Genomic DNA, 21,742 nt, shown 5'->3' on the forward strand with positions numbered 1-21,742 from the left:
AGAGGTCCAAATATCCACTTGCAGACTTTACAAACAGAGTGTTTCCAAACTGCTCTATGAAAAGAAAGGTTAAACTCTGTGAGCTGAACGCACATATCACAATGCAGTTTCTGAGAATGATTCTGTCTAGTTTTTATATGAAGATATTTGCTTTTCTACCAATGGCCTCAAATCGCTTGAAATCTCCAATTGCAAATTCCACAAAAAGAATGTTTCAAATCTACACTGTCTAAAGGATGGTTTAATTCTGTGAGGTGAATACACACAACACAAAGAAGTTACTGAGAATTCTTCTGTCTAGCATTCTATGAAGAAATCCCGTTTCCAACGAAGGACTCAAAGAGGTCCAAATATCCACTTGCAGACTTTTCAAACAGAGTGTTTCCAAACTGTTCTATGAAAACAAAGGATAAACTCTGTGAGCTGAATGCACACATCACAAAGCAGTTTCTGAGAATGATTCTGTCTAGTTTTTATATGAAGATATTTCCTTTTCTACCATTGGCCTCAAATCGTTGAAATCTTCAATTGCAAATTCCACAAAAAGAGAGTTTCAAATCTGCTCTGTCCAAAGAAAGGTTGAACTCTGTGAGTTGAATACACACAACACAGAGAAGTTACTGGGAATTCTTCTGTCTAGCATTACATGAAGAAATCCCGTTTCCAACGAAGGCCTCAAAGAGGTCCAAATATCCACTTGCAGACTTTACAAAGAGAGTGTTTCCAAACTGCTCTATGAAAAGAAAGGTTAAACTCTGTGAGCTGAACGCAAATATCACAATGTAGTTTCTGAGAATGATTCTGTCTAGTTTTTATACGAAGATATTTCCTTTTCTACCAACGGCCTCAAATCGCTTGAAATCTCCACATGCAAATTCCACAAAAAGAGTGTTTCAAATCTACTCTCTCTAAAGGATGATTCAACTCTGTGAGTTGAATACACACAACACAAAGAATTTACAGAGAATTCTTCTGTCTAGCATTATATGAAGAAATCCCGTTTCCAACGAAGGCCTCAAAGAGGTCCAAATATCCACTTGCAGACTTTACAAACAGAGTGTTTCCCAACTGTTCTATGAAAAGAAAGGTTAAATTCTGTGAGCTGAATGCACACATCACAAAGTAGTTTCTGAGAATGATTCTGTCTGGTTTTTATACGAAGATATTTCCTTTTCTACCATGGGCGTCAAATCTCTTGAAATCTCCAATTGCAAATTCCACAAAAAGAGTGTTTCAAATCTACACTGTCTAAAGTATGGTTTAATTCTGTGAGTTGAATACACACAACACAAAGAATTTACAGAGAATTCTTCTGTCTAGCATTATATGAAGAAATCCCGTTTCCAACGAAGGCCTCAAAGAGGTCCAAATATCCACTTGCAGACTTTACAAACAGGGTGTTTCCAAACTGTTCTATGAAAAGAAAGGTTAAACTCTGTGAGGTGAACGCACACATCACAAAGCAGTTTCTGACAATGATTCTGTCTAGTTTTTATACGAAGATGTTTTCTTTTCCACCATTGGCCTAAAATCGCCTGAAATCTCCAGTTGCAAATTTGACAAAAAGAGAGTTTCAAATCTGCTCTGTCCAAAGAAAGGTTCAATTCTGTGAGTTGAATACACACAACACAGAGAAGTTACTGGGAATTCTTCAGTCTAGCATTACATGAAAAAATCCCGTTTCCAACGAAGTCCTCAAAGAAGTCCAAATATCCACTTGCAGACTTTACAAACAGAGTGTTTCCAAACTGTTCTATGAAAAGAAAGGTTAAACTCTGTGAGGTGAACGCACATATCACAATGCAGTTTCTGAGAATGATTCTGTCTAGTTTTTATACGAAGATGTTTTCTTTTCCATCATTGGCCTCAAATCGCCTGAAATCTCCAGTTGCAAATTCCACAAAAAGAGAGTTTCAAATCTGCTCGGTTCAAAGAAAGGTTCAACTCTGTGAGTTGAATACACACAACACAGAGAAGTTACTGGGAATTCTTCTGTCTAGCATTACATGAAGAAATCCCGTTTCCAACGAAGGCCTCAAAGAGGTCCAAATATCCACTTGCAGACTTTACAAAGAGAGTGTTTCCAAACTGCTCTATGAAAAGAAAGGTTAAACTCTGTGAGCTGAACGCACATATCACAATGTAGTTTCTGAGAATGATTCTGTCTAGTTTTTATACGAAGATATTTCCTTTTCTACCAACGGCCTCAAATCGCTTGAAATCTCCACATGCAAATTCCACAAAAAGAGTGTTTCAAATCTACTCTCTCTAAAGGATGATTCAACTCTGTGAGTTGAATACACACAACACAAAGAATTTACAGAGAATTCTTCTGTCTAGCATTATATGAAGAAATCCCGTTTCCAACGAAGGCCTCAAAGAGGTCCAAATATCCACTTGCAGACTTTACAAACAGAGTGTTTCCCAACTGTTCTATGAAAAGAAAGGTTAAACTCTGTGAGCTGAATGCACACATCACAAAGTAGTTTCTGAGAATGATTCTGTCTGGTTTTTATACGAAGATATTTCCTTTTCTACCATGGGCGTCAAATCTCTTGAAATCTCCAATTGCAAATTCCACAAAAAGAGTGTTTCAAATCTACACTGTCTAAAGTATGGTTTAATTCTGTGAGTTGAATACACACAACACAAAGAATTTACAGAGAATTCTTCTGTCTAGCATTATATGAAGAAATCCCGTTTCCAACGAAGGCCTCAAAGAGGTCCAAATATCCACTTGCAGACTTTACAAACAGGGTGTTTCCAAACTGTTCTATGAAAAGAAAGGTTAAACTCTGTGAGGTGAACGCACACATCACAAAGCAGTTTCTGACAATGATTCTGTCTAGTTTTTATACGAAGATGTTTTCTTTTCCACCATTGGCCTAAAATCGCCTGAAATCTCCAGCTGCAAATTTGACAAAAAGAGAGTTTCAAATCTGCTCTGTCCAAAGAAAGGTTCAATTCTGTGAGTTGAATACACACAACACAGAGAAGTTACTGGGAATTCTTCAGTCTAGCATTACATGAAAAAATCCCGTTTCCAACGAAGTCCTCAAAGAAGTCCAAATATCCACTTGCAGACTTTACAAACAGAGTGTTTCCAAACTGTTCTATGAAAAGAAAGGTTAAACTCTGTGAGGTGAACGCACATATCACAATGCAGTTTCTGAGAATGATTCTGTCTAGTTTTTATACGAAGATGTTTTCTTTTCCATCATTGGCCTCAAATCGCCTGAAATCTCCAGTTGCAAATTCCACAAAAAGAGAGTTTCAAATCTGCTCGGTTCAAAGAAAGGTTCAACTCTGTGAGTTGAATACACACAACACAGAGAAGTTACTGGGAATTCTTCTGTCTAGCATTACATGAAGAAATCCCGTTTCCAACGAAGGCCTCAAAGAGGTCCAAATATCCACTTGCAGACTTTACAAAGAGAGTGTTTCCAAACTGCTCTATGAAAAGAAAGGTTAAACTCTGTGAGCTGAACGCACATATCACAATGTAGTTCCTTAGAATGATTCTGTCTAGTTTTTATACGAAGATATTTCCTTTTCTACCAATGGCCTCAAATCGCTTGAAATCTCCAGTTGCAAATTCCACAAAAAGAGAGTTTCAAATCTGCTCTGTCCAAAGGAAGGTTCAACTCTGTGAGTTGAATACACACAACACAAAGAACTTACTGGGAATTCTTCTGTCTAGCATTCTATGAAGAAATCCCGTTTCCAACGAAGGACTCAAAGAGGTCCAAATATCCACTTGCAGACTTTACAAACAGAGTGTTTCCAAACTGCTCTATGAAAAGAAAGGTTAAACTCTGTGAGCTGAACGCACATATCACAATGCAGTTTCTGAGAATGATTCTGTCTAGTTTTTATATGAAGATATTTGCTTTTCTACCAATGGCCTCAAATCGCTTGAAATCTCCAATTGCAAATTCCACAAAAAGAATGTTTCAAATCTACACTGTCTAAAGGATGGTTTAATTCTGTGAGGTGAATACACACAACACAAAGAAGTTACTGAGAATTCTTCTGTCTAGCATTCTATGAAGAAATCCCGTTTCCAACGAAGGACTCAAAGAGGTCCAAATATCCACTTGCAGACTTTTCAAACAGAGTGTTTCCAAACTGTTCTATGAAAACAAAGGATAAACTCTGTGAGCTGAATGCACACATCACAAAGCAGTTTCTGAGAATGATTCTGTCTAGTTTTTATATGAAGATATTTCCTTTTCTACCATTGGCCTCAAATCGTTGAAATCTTCAATTGCAAATTCCACAAAAAGAGAGTTTCAAATCTGCTCTGTCCAAAGAAAGGTTGAACTCTGTGAGTTGAATACACACAACACAGAGAAGTTACTGGGAATTCTTCTGTCTAGCATTACATGAAGAAATCCCGTTTCCAACGAAGGCCTCAAAGAGGTCCAAATATCCACTTGCAGACTTTACAAAGAGAGTGTTTCCAAACTGCTCTATGAAAAGAAAGGTTAAACTCTGTGAGCTGAACGCACATATCACAATGTAGTTTCTGAGAATGATTCTGTCTAGTTTTTATACGAAGATATTTCCTTTTCTACCAACGGCCTCAAATCGCTTGAAATCTCCACATGCAAATTCCACAAAAAGAGTGTTTCAAATCTACTCTCTCTAAAGGATGATTCAACTCTGTGAGTTGAATACACACAACACAAAGAATTTACAGAGAATTCTTCTGTCTAGCATTATATGAAGAAATCCCGTTTCCAACGAAGGCCTCAAAGAGGTCCAAATATCCACTTGCAGACTTTACAAACAGAGTGTTTCCCAACTGTTCTATGAAAAGAAAGGTTAAACTCTGTGAGCTGAATGCACACATCACAAAGTAGTTTCTGAGAATGATTCTGTCTGGTTTTTATACGAAGATATTTCCTTTTCTACCATGGGCGTCAAATCTCTTGAAATCTCCAATTGCAAATTCCACAAAAAGAGTGTTTCAAATCTACACTGTCTAAAGTATGGTTTAATTCTGTGAGTTGAATACACACAACACAAAGAATTTACAGAGAATTCTTCTGTCTAGCATTATATGAAGAAATCCCGTTTCCAACGAAGGCCTCAAAGAGGTCCAAATATCCACTTGCAGACTTTACAAACAGGGTGTTTCCAAACTGTTCTATGAAAAGAAAGGTTAAACTCTGTGAGGTGAACGCACACATCACAAAGCAGTTTCTGACAATGATTCTGTCTAGTTTTTATACGAAGATGTTTTCTTTTCCACCATTGGCCTAAAATCGCCTGAAATCTCCAGTTGCAAATTTGACAAAAAGAGAGTTTCAAATCTGCTCTGTCCAAAGAAAGGTTCAATTCTGTGAGTTGAATACACACAACACAGAGAAGTTACTGGGAATTCTTCAGTCTAGCATTACATGAAAAAATCCCGTTTCCAACGAAGTCCTCAAAGAAGTCCAAATATCCACTTGCAGACTTTACAAACAGAGTGTTTCCAAACTGTTCTATGAAAAGAAAGGTTAAACTCTGTGAGGTGAACGCACATATCACAATGCAGTTTCTGAGAATGATTCTGTCTAGTTTTTATACGAAGATGTTTTCTTTTCCATCATTGGCCTCAAATCGCCTGAAATCTCCAGTTGCAAATTCCACAAAAAGAGAGTTTCAAATCTGCTCGGTTCAAAGAAAGGTTCAACTCTGTGAGTTGAATACACACAACACAGAGAAGTTACTGGGAATTCTTCTGTCTAGCATTACATGAAGAAATCCCGTTTCCAACGAAGGCCTCAAAGAGGTCCAAATATCCACTTGCAGACTTTACAAAGAGAGTGTTTCCAAACTGCTCTATGAAAAGAAAGGTTAAACTCTGTGAGCTGAACGCACATATCACAATGTAGTTCCTTAGAATGATTCTGTCTAGTTTTTATACGAAGATATTTCCTTTTCTACCAATGGCCTCAAATCGCTTGAAATCTCCAGTTGCAAATTCCACAAAAAGAGAGTTTCAAATCTGCTCTGTCCAAAGGAAGGTTCAACTCTGTGAGTTGAATACACACAACACAAAGAACTTACTGGGAATTCTTCTGTCTAGCATTCTATGAAGAAATCCCGTTTCCAACGAAGGACTCAAAGAGGTCCAAATATCCACTTGCAGACTTTACAAACAGAGTGTTTCCAAACTGCTCTATGAAAAGAAAGGTTAAACTCTGTGAGCTGAACGCACATATCACAATGCAGTTTCTGAGAATGATTCTGTCTAGTTTTTATATGAAGATATTTGCTTTTCTACCAATGGCCTCAAATCGCTTGAAATCTCCAATTGCAAATTCCACAAAAAGAATGTTTCAAATCTACACTGTCTAAAGGATGGTTTAATTCTGTGAGGTGAATACACACAACACAAAGAAGTTACTGAGAATTCTTCTGTCTAGCATTCTATGAAGAAATCCCGTTTCCAACGAAGGACTCAAAGAGGTCCAAATATCCACTTGCAGACTTTTCAAACAGAGTGTTTCCAAACTGTTCTATGAAAACAAAGGATAAACTCTGTGAGCTGAATGCACACATCACAAAGCAGTTTCTGAGAATGATTCTGTCTAGTTTTTATATGAAGATATTTCCTTTTCTACCATTGGCCTCAAATCGTTGAAATCTTCAATTGCAAATTCCACAAAAAGAGAGTTTCAAATCTGCTCTGTCCAAAGAAAGGTTGAACTCTGTGAGTTGAATACACACAACACAGAGAAGTTACTGGGAATTCTTCTGTCTAGCATTACATGAAGAAATCCCGTTTCCAACGAAGGCCTCAAAGAGGTCCAAATATCCACTTGCAGACTTTACAAAGAGAGTGTTTCCAAACTGCTCTATGAAAAGAAAGGTTAAACTCTGTGAGCTGAACGCACATATCACAATGTAGTTTCTGAGAATGATTCTGTCTAGTTTTTATACGAAGATATTTCCTTTTCTACCAACGGCCTCAAATCGCTTGAAATCTCCACATGCAAATTCCACAAAAAGAGTGTTTCAAATCTACTCTCTCTAAAGGATGATTCAACTCTGTGAGTTGAATACACACAACACAAAGAATTTACAGAGAATTCTTCTGTCTAGCATTATATGAAGAAATCCCGTTTCCAACGAAGGCCTCAAAGAGGTCCAAATATCCACTTGCAGACTTTACAAACAGAGTGTTTCCCAACTGTTCTATGAAAAGAAAGGTTAAACTCTGTGAGCTGAATGCACACATCACAAAGTAGTTTCTGAGAATGATTCTGTCTGGTTTTTATATGAAGATATTTCTTTTTCTACCATGGGCCTCAAACCGCTTGAAATCTCCAATTGCAAATTCCACAAAAAGAGTGTTTCAAATCTACTCTGTCTAAAGGATGATTCAACTCTGTGAGTTGAATACACACAACACAAAGAATTTACAGAGAATTCTTCTGTCTAGCATTATATGAAGAAATCCCGTTTCCAACGAAGGCCTCAAAGAGGTCCAAATATCCACTTGCAGACTTTACAAACAGGGTGTTTCCAAACTGTTCTATGAAAAGAAAGGTTAAACTCTGTGAGGTGAACGCACACATCACAAAGCAGTTTCTGAGAATGATTCTGTCTAGATTTTATACGAAGATATTTTCTTTTCCACCATTGGCCTCAAATCGCCTGAAATCTCCAGTTGCAAATTCCACAAAAAGAGAGTTTCAAATCTGCTCTGTCCAAAGAAAGGTTCAACTCTGTGAGTTGAATACACACAACACAGAGAAGTTACTGGGAATTCTTCTGTCTAGCATTATATGAAGAAATCCCGTTTCCAACGAAGGCCTCAAAGAGGTCCAAATATCCACTTGCAGACTTTACAAACAGAGTGTTTCCAAACTGTTTTTGAAAAGAAAGGTTAAACTCTGTGAGGTGAACGCACATATCACAATGGAGTTTCTGAGAATGATTCTGTCTAGTTTTTATACGAAGATGTTTTCTTTTCCACCATTGGCCTCAAATCGCCTGAAATCTCCAGTTGCAAATTCCACAAAAAGAGAGTTTCAAATCTGCTCTGTCCAAAGAAAGGTTCAACTCTGTGAGTTGAATACACACAACACAGAGAAGTTACTGGGAATTCTTCTGTCTAGCATTACATGAAGAAATCCCGTTTCCAACGAAGGCCTCAAAGAGGTACAAATATCCACTTGCAGACTTTACAAAGAGAGTGTTTCCAAACTGCTCTATGAAAAGAAAGGTTAAACTCTGTGAGCTGAACGCACATATCACAATGTAGTTTCTGAGAATGATTCTGTCTAGTTTTTATACGAAGATATTTCCTTTTCTACCAATGGCCTCAAATCGCTTGAAATCTCCAGTTGCAAATTCCACAAAAAGAGTGTTTCAAATCTACTCTGTCTAAAGGATGATTCAACTCTGTGAGTTGAATACACACAACACAAAGAATTTACAGAGAATTCTTCTGTCTAGCATTATATGAAGAAATCCCGTTTCCAACGAAGGCCTCAAAGAGGTCCAAATATCCACTTGCAGACTTTACAAACAGAGTGTTTCCCAACTGTTCTATGAAAAGAAAGGTTAAACTCTGTGAGCTGAATGCACACATCACAAAGTAGTTTCTGAGAATGATTCTGTCTGGTTTTTATACGAAGATATTTCCTTTTCTACCATGGGCGTCAAATCTCTTGAAATCTCCAATTGCAAATTCCACAAAAAGAGTGTTTCAAATCTACACTGTCTAAAGTATGGTTTAATTCTGTGAGTTGAATACACACAACACAAAGAATTTACAGAGAATTCTTCTGTCTAGCATTATATGAAGAAATCCCGTTTCCAACGAAGGCCTCAAAGAGGTCCAAATATCCACTTGCAGACTTTACAAACAGGGTGTTTCCAAACTGTTCTATGAAAAGAAAGGTTAAACTCTGTGAGGTGAACGCACACATCACAAAGCAGTTTCTGACAATGATTCTGTCTAGTTTTTATACGAAGATGTTTTCTTTTCCACCATTGGCCTAAAATCGCCTGAAATCTCCAGCTGCAAATTTGACAAAAAGAGAGTTTCAAATCTGCTCTGTCCAAAGAAAGGTTCAATTCTGTGAGTTGAATACACACAACACAGAGAAGTTACTGGGAATTCTTCAGTCTAGCATTACATGAAAAAATCCCGTTTCCAACGAAGTCCTCAAAGAAGTCCAAATATCCACTTGCAGACTTTACAAACAGAGTGTTTCCAAACTGTTCTATGAAAAGAAAGGTTAAACTCTGTGAGGTGAACGCACATATCACAATGCAGTTTCTGAGAATGATTCTGTCTAGTTTTTATACGAAGATGTTTTCTTTTCCATCATTGGCCTCAAATCGCCTGAAATCTCCAGTTGCAAATTCCACAAAAAGAGAGTTTCAAATCTGCTCGGTTCAAAGAAAGGTTCAACTCTGTGAGTTGAATACACACAACACAGAGAAGTTACTGGGAATTCTTCTGTCTAGCATTACATGAAGAAATCCCGTTTCCAACGAAGGCCTCAAAGAGGTCCAAATATCCACTTGCAGACTTTACAAAGAGAGTGTTTCCAAACTGCTCTATGAAAAGAAAGGTTAAACTCTGTGAGCTGAACGCACATATCACAATGTAGTTCCTTAGAATGATTCTGTCTAGTTTTTATACGAAGATATTTCCTTTTCTACCAATGGCCTCAAATCGCTTGAAATCTCCAGTTGCAAATTCCACAAAAAGAGAGTTTCAAATCTGCTCTGTCCAAAGGAAGGTTCAACTCTGTGAGTTGAATACACACAACACAAAGAACTTACTGGGAATTCTTCTGTCTAGCATTCTATGAAGAAATCCCGTTTCCAACGAAGGACTCAAAGAGGTCCAAATATCCACTTGCAGACTTTACAAACAGAGTGTTTCCAAACTGCTCTATGAAAAGAAAGGTTAAACTCTGTGAGCTGAACGCACATATCACAATGCAGTTTCTGAGAATGATTCTGTCTAGTTTTTATATGAAGATATTTGCTTTTCTACCAATGGCCTCAAATCGCTTGAAATCTCCAATTGCAAATTCCACAAAAAGAATGTTTCAAATCTACACTGTCTAAAGGATGGTTTAATTCTGTGAGGTGAATACACACAACACAAAGAAGTTACTGAGAATTCTTCTGTCTAGCATTCTATGAAGAAATCCCGTTTCCAACGAAGGACTCAAAGAGGTCCAAATATCCACTTGCAGACTTTTCAAACAGAGTGTTTCCAAACTGTTCTATGAAAACAAAGGATAAACTCTGTGAGCTGAATGCACACATCACAAAGCAGTTTCTGAGAATGATTCTGTCTAGTTTTTATATGAAGATATTTCCTTTTCTACCATTGGCCTCAAATCGTTGAAATCTTCAATTGCAAATTCCACAAAAAGAGAGTTTCAAATCTGCTCTGTCCAAAGAAAGGTTGAACTCTGTGAGTTGAATACACACAACACAGAGAAGTTACTGGGAATTCTTCTGTCTAGCATTACATGAAGAAATCCCGTTTCCAACGAAGGCCTCAAAGAGGTCCAAATATCCACTTGCAGACTTTACAAAGAGAGTGTTTCCAAACTGCTCTATGAAAAGAAAGGTTAAACTCTGTGAGCTGAACGCACATATCACAATGTAGTTTCTGAGAATGATTCTGTCTAGTTTTTATACGAAGATATTTCCTTTTCTACCAACGGCCTCAAATCGCTTGAAATCTCCACATGCAAATTCCACAAAAAGAGTGTTTCAAATCTACTCTCTCTAAAGGATGATTCAACTCTGTGAGTTGAATACACACAACACAAAGAATTTACAGAGAATTCTTCTGTCTAGCATTATATGAAGAAATCCCGTTTCCAACGAAGGCCTCAAAGAGGTCCAAATATCCACTTGCAGACTTTACAAACAGAGTGTTTCCCAACTGTTCTATGAAAAGAAAGGTTAAACTCTGTGAGCTGAATGCACACATCACAAAGTAGTTTCTGAGAATGATTCTGTCTGGTTTTTATACGAAGATATTTCCTTTTCTACCATGGGCGTCAAATCTCTTGAAATCTCCAATTGCAAATTCCACAAAAAGAGTGTTTCAAATCTACACTGTCTAAAGTATGGTTTAATTCTGTGAGTTGAATACACACAACACAAAGAATTTACAGAGAATTCTTCTGTCTAGCATTATATGAAGAAATCCCGTTTCCAACGAAGGCCTCAAAGAGGTCCAAATATCCACTTGCAGACTTTACAAACAGGGTGTTTCCAAACTGTTCTATGAAAAGAAAGGTTAAACTCTGTGAGGTGAACGCACACATCACAAAGCAGTTTCTGACAATGATTCTGTCTAGTTTTTATACGAAGATGTTTTCTTTTCCACCATTGGCCTAAAATCGCCTGAAATCTCCAGTTGCAAATTTGACAAAAAGAGAGTTTCAAATCTGCTCTGTCCAAAGAAAGGTTCAATTCTGTGAGTTGAATACACACAACACAGAGAAGTTACTGGGAATTCTTCAGTCTAGCATTACATGAAAAAATCCCGTTTCCAACGAAGTCCTCAAAGAAGTCCAAATATCCACTTGCAGACTTTACAAACAGAGTGTTTCCAAACTGTTCTATGAAAAGAAAGGTTAAACTCTGTGAGGTGAACGCACATATCACAATGCAGTTTCTGAGAATGATTCTGTCTAGTTTTTATACGAAGATGTTTTCTTTTCCATCATTGGCCTCAAATCGCCTGAAATCTCCAGTTGCAAATTCCACAAAAAGAGAGTTTCAAATCTGCTCGGTTCAAAGAAAGGTTCAACTCTGTGAGTTGAATACACACAACACAGAGAAGTTACTGGGAATTCTTCTGTCTAGCATTACATGAAGAAATCCCGTTTCCAACGAAGGCCTCAAAGAGGTCCAAATATCCACTTGCAGACTTTACAAAGAGAGTGTTTCCAAACTGCTCTATGAAAAGAAAGGTTAAACTCTGTGAGCTGAACGCACATATCACAATGTAGTTCCTTAGAATGATTCTGTCTAGTTTTTATACGAAGATATTTCCTTTTCTACCAATGGCCTCAAATCGCTTGAAATCTCCAGTTGCAAATTCCACAAAAAGAGAGTTTCAAATCTGCTCTGTCCAAAGGAAGGTTCAACTCTGTGAGTTGAATACACACAACACAAAGAACTTACTGGGAATTCTTCTGTCTAGCATTCTATGAAGAAATCCCGTTTCCAACGAAGGACTCAAAGAGGTCCAAATATCCACTTGCAGACTTTACAAACAGAGTGTTTCCAAACTGCTCTATGAAAAGAAAGGTTAAACTCTGTGAGCTGAACGCACATATCACAATGCAGTTTCTGAGAATGATTCTGTCTAGTTTTTATATGAAGATATTTGCTTTTCTACCAATGGCCTCAAATCGCTTGAAATCTCCAATTGCAAATTCCACAAAAAGAATGTTTCAAATCTACACTGTCTAAAGGATGGTTTAATTCTGTGAGGTGAATACACACAACACAAAGAAGTTACTGAGAATTCTTCTGTCTAGCATTCTATGAAGAAATCCCGTTTCCAACGAAGGACTCAAAGAGGTCCAAATATCCACTTGCAGACTTTTCAAACAGAGTGTTTCCAAACTGTTCTATGAAAACAAAGGATAAACTCTGTGAGCTGAATGCACACATCACAAAGCAGTTTCTGAGAATGATTCTGTCTAGTTTTTATATGAAGATATTTCCTTTTCTACCATTGGCCTCAAATCGTTGAAATCTTCAATTGCAAATTCCACAAAAAGAGAGTTTCAAATCTGCTCTGTCCAAAGAAAGGTTGAACTCTGTGAGTTGAATACACACAACACAGAGAAGTTACTGGGAATTCTTCTGTCTAGCATTACATGAAGAAATCCCGTTTCCAACGAAGGCCTCAAAGAGGTCCAAATATCCACTTGCAGACTTTACAAAGAGAGTGTTTCCAAACTGCTCTATGAAAAGAAAGGTTAAACTCTGTGAGCTGAATGCACATATCACAATGTAGTTTCTGAGAATGATTCTGTCTAGTTTTTATACGAAGATATTTCCTTTTCTACCAACGGCCTCAAATCGCTTGAAATCTCCACATGCAAATTCCACAAAAAGAGTGTTTCAAATCTACTCTCTCTAAAGGATGATTCAACTCTGTGAGTTGAATACACACAACACAAAGAATTTACAGAGAATTCTTCTGTCTAGCATTATATGAAGAAATCCCGTTTCCAACGAAGGCCTCAAAGAGGTCCAAATATCCACTTGCAGACTTTACAAACAGAGTGTTTCCCAACTGTTCTATGAAAAGAAAGGTTAAACTCTGTGAGCTGAATGCACACATCACAAAGTAGTTTCTGAGAATGATTCTGTCTGGTTTTTATATGAAGATATTTCTTTTTCTACCATGGGCCTCAAACCGCTTGAAATCTCCAATTGCAAATTCCACAAAAAGAGTGTTTCAAATCTACTCTGTCTAAAGGATGATTCAACTCTGTGAGTTGAATACACACAACACAAATAATTTACAGAGAATTCTTCTGTCTAGCATTATATGAAGAAATCCCGTTTCCAACGAAGGCCTCAAAGAGGTCCAAATATCCACTTGCAGACTTTACAAACAGGGTGTTTCCAAACTGTTCTATGAAAAGAAAGGTTAAACTCTGTGAGGTGAACGCACACATCACAAAGCAGTTTCTGAGAATGATTCTGTCTAGATTTTATACGAAGATATTTTCTTTTCCACCATTGGCCTCAAATCGCCTGAAATCTCCAGTTGCAAATTCCACAAAAAGAGAGTTTCAAATCTGCTCTGTCCAAAGAAAGGTTCAACTCTGTGAGTTGAATACACACAACACAGAGAAGTTACTGGGAATTCTTCTGTCTAGCATTATATGAAGAAATCCCGTTTCCAACGAAGGCCTCAAAGAGGTCCAAATATCCACTTGCAGACTTTACAAACAGAGTGTTTCCAAACTGTTTTTGAAAAGAAAGGTTAAACTCTGTGAGGTGAACGCACATATCACAATGGAGTTTCTGAGAATGATTCTGTCTAGTTTTTATACGAAGATGTTTTCTTTTCCACCATTGGCCTCAAATCGCCTGAAATCTCCAGTTGCAAATTCCACAAAAAGAGAGTTTCAAATCTGCTCTGTCCAAAGAAAGGTTCAACTCTGTGAGTTGAATACACACAACACAGAGAAGTTACTGGGAATTCTTCTGTCTAGCATTACATGAAGAAATCCCGTTTCCAACGAAGGCCTCAAAGAGGTACAAATATCCACTTGCAGACTTTACAAAGAGAGTGTTTCCAAACTGCTCTATGAAAAGAAAGGTTAAACTCTGTGAGCTGAACGCACATATCACAATGTAGTTTCTGAGAATGATTCTGTCTAGTTTTTATACGAAGATATTTCCTTTTCTACCAATGGCCTCAAATCGCTTGAAATCTCCAGTTGCAAATTCCACAAAAAGAGTGTTTCAAATCTACTCTGTCTAAAGGATGATTCAACTCTGTGAGTTGAATACACACAACACAAAGAATTTACAGAGAATTCTTCTGTCTAGCATTATATGAAGAAATCCCGTTTCCAACGAAGGCCTCAAAGAGGTCCAAATATCCACTTGCAGACTTTACAAACAGGGTGTTTCCAAACTGTTCTATGAAAAGAAAGGTTAAACTCTGTGAGGTGAACGCACACATCACAAAGCAGTTTCTGACAATGATTCTGTCTAGTTTTTATACGAAGATGTTTTCTTTTCCACCATTGGCCTCAAATCGCCTGAAATCTCCAGTTGCAAATTTGACAAAAAGAGAGTTTCAAATCTGCTCTGTCCAAAGAAAGGTTCAATTCTGTGAGTTGAATACACACAACACAGAGAAGTTACTGGGAATTCTTCAGTCTAGCATTACATGAAAAAATCCCGTTTCCAACGAAGTCCTCAAAGAGGTCCAAATATCCACTTGCAGACTTTACAAACAGAGTGTTTCCAAACTGTTCTATGAAAAGAAAGGTTAAACTCTGTGAGGTGAACGCACATATCACAATGCAGTTTCTGAGAATGATTCTGTCTAGTTTTTATACGAAGATGTTTTCTTTTCCATCATTGGCCTCAAATCGCCTGAAATCTCCAGTTGCAAATTCCACAAAAAGAGAGTTTCAAATCTGCTCGGTTCAAAGAAAGGTTCAACTCTGTGAGTTGAATACACACAACACAGAGAAGTTACTGGGAATTCTTCTGTCTAGCATTACATGAAGAAATCCCGTTTCCAACGAAGGCCTCAAAGAGGTCCAAATATCCACTTGCAGACTTTACAAAGAGAGTGTTTCCAAACTGCTCTATGAAAAGAAAGGTTAAACTCTGTGAGCTGAACGCACATATCACAATGTAGTTCCTTAGAATGATTCTGTCTAGTTTTTATACGAAGATATTTCCTTTTCTACCAATGGCCTCAAATCGCTTGAAATCTCCAGTTGCAAATTCCACAAAAAGAGAGTTTCAAATCTGCTCTGTCCAAAGGAAGGTTCAACTCTGTGAGTTGAATACACACAACACAAAGAACTTACTGGGAATTCTTCTGTCTAGCATTCTATGAAGAAATCCCGTTTCCAACGAAGGACTCAAAGAGGTCCAAATATCCACTTGCAGACTTTACAAACAGAGTGTTTCCAAACTGCTCTATGAAAAGAAAGGTTAAACTCTGTGAGCTGAACGCACATATCACAATGCAGTTTCTGAGAATGATTCTGTCTAGTTTTTATATGAAGATATTTGCTTTTCTACCAATGGCCTCAAATCGCTTGAAATCTCCAATTGCAAATTCCACAAAAAGAATGTTTCAAATCTACACTGTCTAAAGGATGGTTTAATTCTGTGAGGTGAATACACACAACACAAAGAATTTACAGAGAATTCTTCTGTCTAGCATTATATGAAGAAATCCCGTTTCCAACGAAGGCCTCAAAGAGGTCCAAATATCCACTTGCAGACTTCACAAACAGAGTGTTTCCAAACTGTTCTATGAAAAGAAAGGTTAAACTCTGTGAGCTGAACGCACATATCACAATGCAGTTTCTGAGAATGATTCTGTCTGGTTTTTATATGAAGATATTTGCTTTTCTACCAATGGCCTCAAATCGCTTGAAATCTCCAATTGCAAATTCCACAAAAAGAGTGTTTCAAATCTACACTGTCTAAAGGATGGTTTAATTCTGTGAGGTGAATACACACAACACAAAGAAGTTACTGAGAATTCTTCTGTCTAGCATTCTATGAAGAAATCCCGTTTCCAACGAAGGCCTCAAAGAGGTCCAAATATCCACTTGCAGACTTTTCAAACAGAGTGTTTCCAAACTGTTCTATGAAAACAAAGGATAAACTCTGTGAGCTGAATGCAAACATCACAAAGCAGTTTCTGAGAATGATTCTGTCTAGTTTTTATATGAAGATATTTCCTTTTCTACCATTGGCCTCAAATCGCTTGAAATCTTCAATGGCAAATTCCACAAAAAGAGAGTTTCAAATCTGCTCTGTCCAAAGAAAGGTTGAACTCTGTGAGTTGAATACACACAACACAGAGAAGTTACTGGGAATTCTTCTGTCTAGCATTACATGAAGAAATCCCGTTTCCAACGAAGGCCTCAAAGAGGTCCAAATATCCACTTGCAGACTTTACAAAGAGAGTGTTTCCAAACTGCTCTATGAAAAGAAAGCTTAAACTCTGTGAGCTGAACGCACATATCACAATGTAGTTTCTGAGAATGATTCTGTCTAGTTTTTACACGAAGATATTTCCTTTTCTACCAATGGCCTCAAATCGGTTGAAATCTCCAGTTGCAAATTCCACAAAAAGAGAGTTTCAAATCTGCTCTGTCCAAAGGAAGGTTCAACTCTGTGAGTTGAATACACACAACACAAAGAAGTTACTGGGATTTCTTCTGTCTAGCATTATATGAAGAAATCCCGTTTCCAACGAAGGCCTCAAAGAGGTCCAAATATCCACTTGCAGACTTTACAAAGAGAGTGTTTCCAAACTGCTCTATGAAAAGAAAGCTTAAACTCTGTGAGCTGAACGCACATATCACAATGTAGTTTCTGAGAATGATTCTGTCTAGTTTTTATACGAAGATATTTCCTTTTCTACCAACGGCCTCAGATCGCTTGAAATCTCCACATGCAAATTCCACAAAAAGAGTGTTTCAAATCTACTCTCTCTAAAGGATGATTCAACTCTGTGAGTTGAATACACACAACACAAAGAATTTACAGAGAATTCTTCTGTCTAGCATTATATGAAGGAATCCCGTTTCCAACGAAGGCCTCAAAGAGGTCCAAATATCCACTTGCAGACTTTACAAACAGAGTGTTTCCCAACTGTTCTATGAAAAGAAAGGTTAAACTCTGTGAGTTGAATGCACACATCACAAAGTAGTTTCTGAGAATGATTCTGTCTGGTTTTTATACGAAGATATTTCCTTTTCTACCATGGGCGTCAAATCTCTTGAAATCTCCAATTGCAAATTCCACAAAAAGAGTGTTTCAAATCTACGCTGTCTAAAGTATGGTTTAATTCTGTGAGTTGAATACACACAACACAAAGAATTTACAGAGAATTCTTCTGTCTAGCATTCTATGAAGAAATCCCGTTTCCAACGAAGGCCTCAAAGAGGTCCAAATATCCACTTGCAGACTTTACAAACAGAGTGTTTCCAAACTGCTCTATGAAAAGAAAGCTTAAACTCTGTGAGCTGAATGCAAACATCACAAAGCAGTTTCTGAGAATGATTCTGTCTGGTTTTTATACGAAGATATTTCCTTTTCTACCATGGGCGTCAAATCTCTTGAAATCTCCAATTGCAAATTCCACAAAAAGAGTGTTTCAAATCTACACTGTCTAAAGTATGGTTTAATTCTGTGAGTTGAATACACACAACACAAAGAATTTACAGAGAATTCTTCTGTCTAGCATTATATGAAGAAATCCCGTTTCCAACGAAGGCCTCAAAGAGGTCCAAATATCCACTTGCAGACTTTACAAACAGGGTGTTTCCAAACTGTTCTATGAAAAGAAAGGTTAAACTCTGTGAGGTGAACGCACACATCACAAAGCAGTTTCTGACAATGATTCTGTCTAGTTTTTATACGAAGATGTTTTCTTTTCCACCATTGGCCTAAAATCGCCTGAAATCTCCAGTTGCAAATTTGACAAAAAGAGAGTTTCAAATCTGTTCTGTCCAAAGAAAGGTTCAATTCTGTGAGTTGAATACACACAACACAGAGAAGTTACTGGGAATTCTTCAGTCTAGCATTACATGAAAAAATCCCGTTTCCAACGAAGTCCTCAAAGAAGTCCAAATATCCACTTGCAGACTTTACAAACAGAGTGTTTCCAAACTGTTCTATGAAAAGAAAGGTTAAACTCTGTGAGGTGAACGCACATATCACAATGCAGTTTCTGAGAATGATTCTGTCTAGTTTTTATACGAAGATGTTTTCTTTTCCATCATTGGCCTCAAATCGCCTGAAATCTCCAGTTGCAAATTCCACAAAAAGAGAGTTTCAAATCTGCTCGGTTCAAAGAAAGGTTCAACTCTGTGAGTTGAATACACACAACACAGAGAAGTTACTGGGAATTCTTCTGTCTAGCATTACATGAAGAAATCCCGTTTCCAACGAAGGCCTCAAAGAGGTCCAAATATCCACTTGCAGACTTTACAAAGAGAGTGTTTCCAAACTGCTCTATGAAAAGAAAGGTTAAACTCTGTGAGCTGAACGCACATATCACAATGTAGTTCCTTAGAATGATTCTGTCTAGTTTTTATACGAAGATATTTCCTTTTCTACCAATGGCCTCAAATCGCTTGAAATCTCCAGTTGCAAATTCCACAAAAAGAGAGTTTCAAATCTGCTCTGTCCAAAGGAAGGTTCAACTCTGTGAGTTGAATACACACAACACAAAGAACTTACTGGGAATTCTTCTGTCTAGCATTCTATGAAGAAATCCCGTTTCCAACGAAGGACTCAAAGAGGTCCAAATATCCACTTGCAGACTTTACAAACAGAGTGTTTCCAAACTGCTCTATGAAAAGAAAGGTTAAACTCTGTGAGCTGAACGCACATATCACAATGCAGTTTCTGAGAATGATTCTGTCTAGTTTTTATATGAAGATATTTGCTTTTCTACCAATGGCCTCAAATCGCTTGAAATCTCCAATTGCAAATTCCACAAAAAGAATGTTTCAAATCTACACTGTCTAAAGGATGGTTTAATTCTGTGAGGTGAATACACACAACACAAAGAAGTTACTGAGAATTCTTCTGTCTAGCATTCTATGAAGAAATCCCGTTTCCAACGAAGGACTCAAAGAGGTCCAAATATCCACTTGCAGACTTTTCAAACAGAGTGTTTCCAAACTGTTCTATGAAAACAAAGGATAAACTCTGTGAGCTGAATGCACACATCACAAAGCAGTTTCTGAGAATGATTCTGTCTAGTTTTTATATGAAGATATTTCCTTTTCTACCATTGGCCTCAAATCGTTGAAATCTTCAATTGCAAATTCCACAAAAAGAGAGTTTCAAATCTGCTCTGTCCAAAGAAAGGTTGAACTCTGTGAGTTGAATACACACAACACAGAGAAGTTACTGGGAATTCTTCTGTCTAGCATTACATGAAGAAATCCCGTTTCCAACGAAGGCCTCAAAGAGGTCCAAATATCCACTTGCAGACTTTACAAAGAGAGTGTTTCCAAACTGCTCTATGGAAAGAAAGGTTAAACTCTGTGAGCTGAACGCACATATCACAATGTAGTTTCTGAGAATGATTCTGTCTAGTTTTTATACGAAGATATTTCCTTTTCTACCAACGGCCTCAAATCGCTTGAAATCTCCACATGCAAATTCCACAAAAAGAGTGTTTCAAATCTACTCTCTCTAAAGGATGATTCAACTCTGTGAGTTGAATACACACAACACAAAGAATTTACAGAGAATTCTTCTGTCTAGCATTATATGAAGAAATCCCGTTTCCAACGAAGGCCTCAAAGAGGTCCAAATATCCACTTGCAGACTTTACAAACAGAGTGTTTCCCAACTGTTCTATGAAAAGAAAGGTTAAACTCTGTGAGCTGAATGCACACATCACAAAGTAGTTTCTGAGAATGATTCTGTCTGGTTTTTATACGAAGATATTTCCTTTTCTACCATGGGCGTCAAATCTCTTGAAATCTCCAATTGCAAATTCCACAAAAAGAGTGTTTCAAATCTACACTGTCTAAAGTATGGTTTAATTCTGTGAGTTGAATACACACAACACAAAGAATTTACAGAGAATTCTTCTGTCTAGCATTATATGAAGAAATCCCGTTTCCAACGAAGGCCTCAAAGAGGTCCAAATATCCACTTGCAAACTTTACAAACAGGGTGTTTCCAAACTGTTCTATGAAAAGAAAGGTTAAACTCTGTGAGGTGAACGCACACATCACAAAGCACTTTCTGACAATGATTCTGTCTAGTTTTTATACGAAGATGTTTTCTTTTCCACCATTGGCCTAAAATCGCCTGAAATCTCCAGCTGCAAATTTGACAAAAAGAGAGTTTCAAATCTGCTCTGTCCAAAGAAAGGTTCAATTCTGTGAGTTGAATACACACAACACAGAGAAGTTACTGGGAATTCTTCAGTCTAGCATTACATGAAAAAATCCCGTTTCCAACGAAGTCCTCAAAGAAGTCCAAATATCCACTTGCAGACTTTACAAACAGAGTGTTTCCAAACTGTTCTATGAAAAGAAAGGTTAAACTCTGTGAGGTGAACGCACATATCACAATGCAGTTTCTGAGAATGATTCTGTCTAGTTTTTATACGAAGATGTTTTCTTTTCCATCATTGGCCTCAAATCGCCTGAAATCTCCAGTTGCAAATTCCACAAAAAGAGAGTTTCAAATCTGCTCGGTTCAAAGAAAGGTTCAACTCTGTGAGTTGAATACACACAACACAGAGAAGTTACTGGGAATTCTTCTGTCTAGCATTACATGAAGAAATCCCGTTTCCAACGAAGGCCTCAAAGAGGTCCAAATATCCACTTGCAGACTTTACAAAGAGAGTGTTTCCAAACTGCTCTATGAAAAGAAAGGTTAAACTCTGTGAGCTGAACGCACATATCACAATGTAGTTCCTTAGAATGATTCTGTCTAGTTTTTATACGAAGATATTTCCTTTTCTACCAATGGCCTCAAATCGCTTGAAATCTCCAGTTGCAAATTCCACAAAAAGAGAGTTTCAAATCTGCTCTGTCCAAAGGAAGGTTCAACTCTGTGAGTTGAATACACACAACACAAAGAACTTACTGGGAATTCTTCTGTCTAGCATTCTATGAAGAAATCCCGTTTCCAACGAAGGACTCAAAGAGGTCCAAATATCCACTTGCAGACTTTACAAACAGAGTGTTTCCAAACTGCTCTATGAAAAGAAAGGTTAAACTCTGTGAGCTGAACGCACATATCACAATGCAGTTTCTGAGAATGATTCTGTCTAGTTTTTATATGAAGATATTTGCTTTTCTACCAATGGCCTCAAATCGCTTGAAATCTCCAATTGCAAATTCCACAAAAAGAATGTTTCAAATCTACACTGTCTAAAGGATGGTTTAATTCTGTGAGGTGAATACACACAACACAAAGAAGTTACTGAGAATTCTTCTGTCTAGCATTCTATGAAGAAATCCCGTTTCCAACG

This window comes from Pan troglodytes, chromosome 17 (genome assembly GCF_028858775.2).
Source record: "Pan troglodytes isolate AG18354 chromosome 17, NHGRI_mPanTro3-v2.0_pri, whole genome shotgun sequence".
NCBI lineage: Eukaryota > Metazoa > Chordata > Mammalia > Primates > Hominidae > Pan > Pan troglodytes.